The 7008-nt window shown below is 33.5% G+C and overlaps 1 long non-coding RNA gene across 1 annotated transcript; it reads left to right on the plus strand.

Annotated features, from left to right (window-relative positions):
- Nucleotides 1-465: 465 nt before the first annotated feature.
- Nucleotides 466-2336, plus strand: LOC105335044 (uncharacterized). The gene is made up of 4 exons (XR_010708831.1): nucleotides 466-529; nucleotides 1327-1388; nucleotides 1597-1815; nucleotides 2103-2336. It is a non-coding gene; the product is annotated as an uncharacterized lncRNA (long non-coding RNA).
- Nucleotides 2337-7008: the final 4672 nt, after the last annotated feature.

Consider the following 7008-nt stretch of genomic DNA (forward strand, 5'->3'; position numbering starts at 1 on the left):
TCATTCAATGATTCGTCACCTAAATTAAATCATATAAAAAGATATTTTAAATTCATTCGGTGTTTCAAAATTGGTTTTTTTTATTTACATCATGATAATATTTCACTAAATCACGTACACCAATCGAGCACAATACAATTATTCTCTCCGCAAATTTTAAGTATTTTCAGAAAGTTAAAAAAAAAATAGTAAAGCTAAATATCCGCAAAGTAAATCCACAATTTTCACAATGTTGGCCAAAATATATTCACGTAGACATGGATATTAGAGAGATTTGGTGGCGTCTTCTTTTTTTATATGTATTGGTCATGTAGATCATTACGCAATCACTGTCCGAATCTAGTAATCTAGTTTTTTGCCGATATACATGTAGGTACACTTGACCAGTTCACCCGAAGTTGTTAAAAAAACTGTCGTAATGGTGATTGATAAGTGACAAAAAATCATATATACTTCATAAAGAAAAAAGAATATAACCTCAGTCATTTGGGCCCGTTCACACCTAAAAGGTCGCATAGGCATATAAAAGGTAAGCAATTTCAGTGAAGCAAAGTAAATTATTTTCTATCGATTAAGAAAACCTTTCTGTGGTTAATCCCCCCTTTTTTTTGTTTTGATATTTTTGATATCATATTTCTTTGTAAAACATTACGAAGAACATGGGATGTTTTAATTTTGACGCCGTAACGTCCATTTGACTGATGGAAGGATATTTTTTCTACAAAGAAAATGATTATCTGTACCCTCATCCAAGGGACGGCGACCAAGATAAACCATACACTCCTGTATATCTTGACATTGATTTAATCAATAACTCAACGGAATGAAAGTAATCTTTTAATTTATTGCGCCAACGACATTGGAAATAATACGTCACGTGATTGCTTTAAGCACATTATAGACGGCAACATGTATTGTTTTGCTTTTTATATCTTTTGTCAAACTGACGTATTAAGGTTCGATCCTCGACAAAACAAGACTTATTAGTTTTGTTACTGACTGTCTAAGAAAATATATCGGGTTGTCATATCATTGAAGGCGCGGCCTCGCCTTTTAACAGCCCGACATATTTTTGTAGACATTCAGTAACAAACCTAGTAAGAAATAGCGGTGAAAGTTTTTGCGGTCCTCTTTCCCATAGTGACATTACATGAATATTTGGCACAGTGAAATCATTTTCGTCATGTTGAATGATTGTTGCATTTGATTCTACATAATATTTTATCCTTGTTCGGAGGCTAAATAATATATGAGGAAAACAAATGCCCGGTAAAACAGCGTATTGTACTTCGAGTTTTTTTTTATTTACAACTTTATTTTCTATAGGTCGTCTTAGAAAATGCTCCAAAAGGCACCACTCTCTTTGATTTTGCTAATCATTGGTACATGTAAGTACTTCTATTTGATTTTTCAAAGTGTGTGAATTTTTTCTAACTAATCGTGTGGAAGAAGTTTTTACTGCAATTTAACTTTGAAGTCCCCTTGGTCTCGAGACAGCTTAGACAGTTAAAGGAGGAGAGAAGTATACACAATTCCTTGCGCCAATCATCCTGGACTCGGCACTGTTTTCTGACACGCAGTCTGTTCGTATTTTAGGCTTTCGTAATTCCCAAGCAGCCCTGGGTGGAGAAACATGCACCGTTCCTGCCGTAGGTAGCGGTGCTGGAGCCAGCGCACAGTGCACTTCTACGGAAAATGGCTTCTGTCTTATTGACCAGCTCACGGTGACAGGAGCTAATCCCGTCACTGGCGTGAATACGGCCGGGAAGTGTGTTTGTTACTACGGATATAGCGGGCCAAAGTGTGCCACTAAAAGTACGTTTAGCCCTATATATGTATACAATGCAGGAGGACTAAAAGATCGATGAAATGTTATATATAAGTAGTCTGCGTGAGAATTAAGCCAAAATGAACACCTTAAGAGAATTAGTGAACGAATGTCAATAAATGTCCTTTGTTTATATATAAAATAATACAATTTTCAGAGTGTTAAGTAATTTTCTCTCTATATATATATATGTTTCTCTGTCCATCTCTCGGTATATAAATAACAATATACTAGTATATTATATTACAAATAAATATGTTTTCGTCTTTCACAGCGTCAACGACTTCATCAAAGTCCAATTCAGGAACCCTCCTATCGGCCGCCGCCCTTTCTGCATTAGCTGCGTATTACCTCTCTCAGCATAGTAATAAAGACAGTTATTATTATAATAAATACTAAGGGGAAAAAAAGAAAAAGGGAGGAAATAAATGAGCCTTCCTTCCTGACTGGATCTTGTTTACTTTGCCTGTAAAGTAAAAGATTTGGAATTAAATCATTCAGAAAAGTTTTAAGACTTTGCTTTTAGTAATTAATATTATACTTGAGAAATGATGGTTTCTCTTAGCACTACTAGTACCCATACATTACATTTTCACTACTGGTACCCATAAATTACATTTTGTTTGTCTTATACCAAGACAACAAGGGAGGTCAAATCTGACGATAGAGTGGTACGCTTCCCACAAACAAGTAATTACCTCAGAGAATCAATCAATATCGCTTGAAATCTGAAACAAAAAGTTTTTTTACTCCTGTATTGTTTTCTTTCCAAGCAAGCACACCAACGTTGTTTTCCAACGTTGAAAAGAAATGTTTGGTTTTGTTTTGTTGATCAGACGTAGTGTTTTGACGTTGATTCGGTTCATCGCCTATTTTTAACGTTGGGTTCACTTTGAAAACTTGTGATTTTCTAAGAACTTAGAAATTTACCTATAGCAACCAAGCAAGCAAATAACAATGCAAGAGAATATCTGAAGCTATTTTATACCTCTAATTAGCAGAAATTTTAAAATTGACTTATTTCTCTTTTTGATTTTTCACCTAACCTACATAAAACCCCAAACAAACAAAAAATAAAAATAGAAATGTTTTCGTTCCTATGATTTTTACGAGGGAAAAATGATAATATGTGAATGAAGTTATCTTGGAAATTTTCCCTTTCATCTATTTCAATTGCACATCTTTCACGGGTATGTGTATTTTTATTAAAAATCCTCCAAATGTGCAGCATGAATATCTTGGGACAGACTTTATTAAGACAATAGACAGATACAAACTACTAATCAGTACGTCGAGTACCGACTACATTAAACTAGTACTCGAGTACTCAAAATAAAATTATGGGTATTTTTGACCGGGTTTTCCAACGGAAAAATCCGGTTATTAAAATGGTGAAAATGGCGGGCGGGCGGCTGCCAAAAGGGTACCCTTATTGTACAGATAACTCCTCCTGCAGTTTTCAAGATAGGAAGTTGTTCTTTTGTAAATCAGTTGTACATATATCAAGGGTGTGCATATTGCTAGGATTTTGATTTCTGATAATTTATGAAAAAGATACCAGCTGTTGAACTTGGTCATTTTCTCGCAGAATATTGCATATAGGGTACCACTATAGTATATTGTAGGGATAACTCCTCCTACAGTTTTTTTAAACGTTTTTTTTTTCTACAGTAAAATATTAAATTCTACTGAGTATAAGTTGCAAGATTACTTGACGTTTCCTTTGAAAAAAGCATGGAAGATACCAGCTAACAAGATTAAGAATAAGTGCAGATTCACTTTTTATTGAAACAGGTAGATATTGTAAACCAATTATCCCTAAGGAAAAAAAGTTTATGCTATGCTTGTAAATTATTAGTCGAAAATGAAAAACATTTTGTACTTTACTGTCCTGTGTATGACTATAAAAATTGGTACGTGGAACAATACTCCACGTGAAGACCGCAAGTGCGGCTTATGTGAAGCCAATCAAATTGGCGATGAATTTCATTATGTTTTAGAATGTAGTGCATTGTCACATGTAAGAAAAAAAATTGTTTAGTAATTATTATCTTAAAACCCCAAACACCTTAAAATTTAGAACACTTATGTCAACTTCAAATCATGTAATACTTATGAAAATGTGTACTTTAATTAGAAAAATATTTGATTTGGTCGGTCATCCTACGAAACAACTATAACAAAATTATTGTTTACCTTTATTCTGTTTCTTTGTTTTTTGTAAATCCTGCTTTTTTTTTTATACTTTTGTATATAATTCTTCTGCACCTCATGTAACATTATATGTTATGAGTGAAATAAATGAACTTGAAATTGACAATCTTTGATTTCAATATTGCAATATTTTTAATGATAAATTATACCGTGGTACTGATCCCATTAAAGAAATTGTTAATCCATGTGATTATAATGCTACAAAACGTCTATGTGTCTACTTACTAGATGAATGCTTTAAGCAAAGAAAACAGTTCCAGGGACTATAAAGAATTATTAGAATTGTCTTGCATGCTATAGCATTTATGTTATAATATTCTTTTGTCTATCATTTGATTTTATTTTGACTGTATGCCAACATGGTGATGTCAATAAACCATTGAATTGAATCGAAATCAGTGTGCATTGTCAAGAGGGTCATTAACACATTCAGTGCACGTTATGAAATATCTATATGATACTCTTTTGATTGTCTTTATAACGTTATAATGTTTCATTATTTATATGCAATTTTTTGGTTCATTTTGTATATTCATATACCTTTAATTTTTCTTTTTATTTCTAAACATAAGTTTCGTGTAAAAGATTTTAATGAATAAGGTATAGTTTTCACCAAGATTGATTTTGCAATGTGGAAATTCAATTCAACTGAATTGAATGCTTTTTCGAAATCTTAAAAAAAAACAATGCACCATAATCATGTAAATGAATTAAACTGGAGAAACAGTCGCCGGTGTAAAACTCCAAATAAATAATATTTTTTAAAAATTAAATTTATTTACATTTTATCGCGCTGTCGTAGGTTGTTTTTTTTTTTTTAAATTTAGAATCTGGCGTTTTACGTAGGAATAACTTGGGACAGTCTTGTAGCTATAATCAATTCATAAAAAACCATACCTTTTCTCTTGTTTGTTATAAAAAAAAATGCCGCAAATTTCTAACGTTAGGATACTAGTACATGTCAGACAAATCGACGATCTTTAATAACAACAATTCATATGAAGTTAAAATTACTTTTAAACAAGAGGCCCATGGGCCACATCGCTCACCTGAACAGCAGTTCCTTGTAACATTACATTTCGTAGCATATGCTTTTTCTATTTTAAACATTGAACCCCTTTCTGGGGACCCAGTTATGGTCCGAGGTTTATGGTTGGCTTGAACAACATAAACAGTAACATAGGAATGAAAATGTGTAGCACTGCGGTAGGACCGCACGTACACAACCTGAAAAACTGAACGTAGCAGAGTTCCACTTCAAGAGAAATAACTCTCAGACTGTACAGAACATCAAGAAAGATAACTCTTGGTTCCACTACATTAGAGTTTACACAATTTGAGGATCCTTGCATAATAATCTCACAAACTGTAGCATTATAGTTCTCGAGAAAAACTTTTTAAAAACATTTTCAATATATCTTTCTATGTTAAACTTTGAACCCCTCTTGGGGCCACAGTATTAGTCCAGGGCTAAAGTTTTAATTATTTGGAATCTACATTATTTAAGGATGCTTGCATAGTTATCTCACAAGCTGAAGCATTATAGTTCCCTAGAAAAAGATTTTTCAACATTTTCCCTCTATATTTTTATGCTAAACTTTGAACACCTCTTGGGGCCCCAGTATTAGATTGAGGTCACAGCTTTTATAATTTCGAATCTACACTATTTGAGGGTGCTTACGTAGTTATCTGACAAACTGATGCATTGTAGTTCTCGAAAAGAAGATTTTTAAACATTTTCCATATATACCGGTACTTCTACATTTAACTTTAAACCCATCTTGGGTCCCTAGTATTAGTCCAGGGGTCACTATTTTAAAACTGTCGAACCTTCATTATCCAAGGTTGTATGCATGATAGTAATCTCACAAATTGAGGCATTGTAGTTCTCGAGAAGAAGATATTTTAACGTTACCTTTATATTTCTATAATAAACTTTAACCCCATCTTGGGGCCCCAGTATTGGTTCGGGGGTCACGATTTTACCAATTAGGAATCTACATGAGCGAAGGCATAGAAATTCCACAAACTAAAACATTGTAGTTCTTGAGAAGAAATTTTTTAAACTTTTCCTTTATGTTTTTTAAAATGTTTAAATTTTGAACCCCTCTTGGTGCCCATCAATTGTCCGGGAGTTACAATTTTTTGAATCTACATTATTTAAGGATGTACATGTATGCATAGTAATATCCCAAACAGTTGCACTATAGTTCTTGAGAAGAAGATTTTAAAACATTTTCCTATATATGTTAAAATCTAAACCCCTACTGGGGCCCCACTTTTTGTTCAGGGGTCACGATTTTTACAATCTTCACTATATATACAACCGTTTGTGTATGTATTGGCATTTTTGGTGAAGTGGTTTTTGAGAAGAAAATTTTTAAACATTTTTCATATGTAGTTCTATGATAAACTTTGAACCCCGCCTGGGGCTGCAGTTTTGATTTGAGGGTCACGATTTCTACAATTTAGAATCTTCATTATACATACAAGCTTTTGTGTAAATATTGGCATTTCTGGTGCAGTGGTTCTTGAGAAGAAGATTTTTTAAACATTTTCCTAAGGTATATCTATGTTAAACTTTGAACCCCGCCTGGGGCCCCAGTTTTGGTCCGAGGGTCACGATTGTTACAATTTAGAATCTTCACTATATATACAAGCTTTTGTGTAAATATTGGCATTTCTGGTGCAGTGGTTCTTGAGAAGAAGATTTTTTAAACATTTTCCTAAGGTATATCTATGTTAAATTTGAACCCCGCCTGGGGCCCCAGTTTTGGTCCGAGGGTCACGATTTTTACAATTTAGAATCTACGCTATGTATACAAGCTTATGTGTAAATATTGGCATTTCTGGTGCAGTGGTTCTTGAGAAGAAGATTTTTTAAAAATTTTCCTATGTATTTCTATGTTAAACTTTGAACCTCGCCTGGGGCCCCAGTTTTGGTCCGAGGGTCACGATTTTTACAA

Source organism: Magallana gigas, chromosome 8, assembly GCF_963853765.1.
Source record: "Magallana gigas chromosome 8, xbMagGiga1.1, whole genome shotgun sequence".
Lineage (NCBI taxonomy): Eukaryota > Metazoa > Mollusca > Bivalvia > Ostreida > Ostreidae > Magallana > Magallana gigas.